Here is a 597-nt window from a genome sequence, read left to right on the forward strand (position 1 = left end):
CTAGTCCGATTGAAAGGAAATCGGCAGTCGTTCGGAACGACACAAGGTCGCGAACAGCTAGTCCGATTGAAAGGAAACAAAAAAACTACGAACACAAACTTCTTCCAGATATGGATCGCTTTGGTCAAACGACAAAACTTATGACAACTCAAGGGACCCCTTCTAAACAATACTTAAACTACTGTGATTATTGACTTACTACTTGCTGATCTCGAAAGTCTGGTTGCAACGTCGGCAGGTAGGGCCGGGTCAGGATAGTCGGTAACAATTATGGCTGATCGGCTGCAGGCCACTTCACTACACTTCACTGGTCGGAATGACTTTTTTGAATTGCCGGAATGAGACTGACTAATTGATTGCCTCNAATGGCTGAGTGTACGGTATTTATACTATTATTCAGGGGCCTCAGCTCCCTTGGTTTCGCCAATCAAACTCGGATTCTGATTCCCCCGTTGCTGTCTCGTGAAAAAGTTGATCTTTGATTCGTGGTTACGCTTTAGCGAGAGCGCCAATCACAGGCTTTAGCCCAATCGGCTGGACTATCTTTTGTTTAGGTTTAACTAGATTCCGCGTTATCATATTTAGATTCGAGATCTC

This window comes from Pseudomyrmex gracilis, unplaced genomic scaffold, assembly GCF_002006095.1.
Source record: "Pseudomyrmex gracilis isolate BER0280 unplaced genomic scaffold, ASM200609v1 scaffold_883, whole genome shotgun sequence".
Taxonomy (NCBI): Eukaryota; Metazoa; Arthropoda; class Insecta; order Hymenoptera; family Formicidae; genus Pseudomyrmex; species Pseudomyrmex gracilis.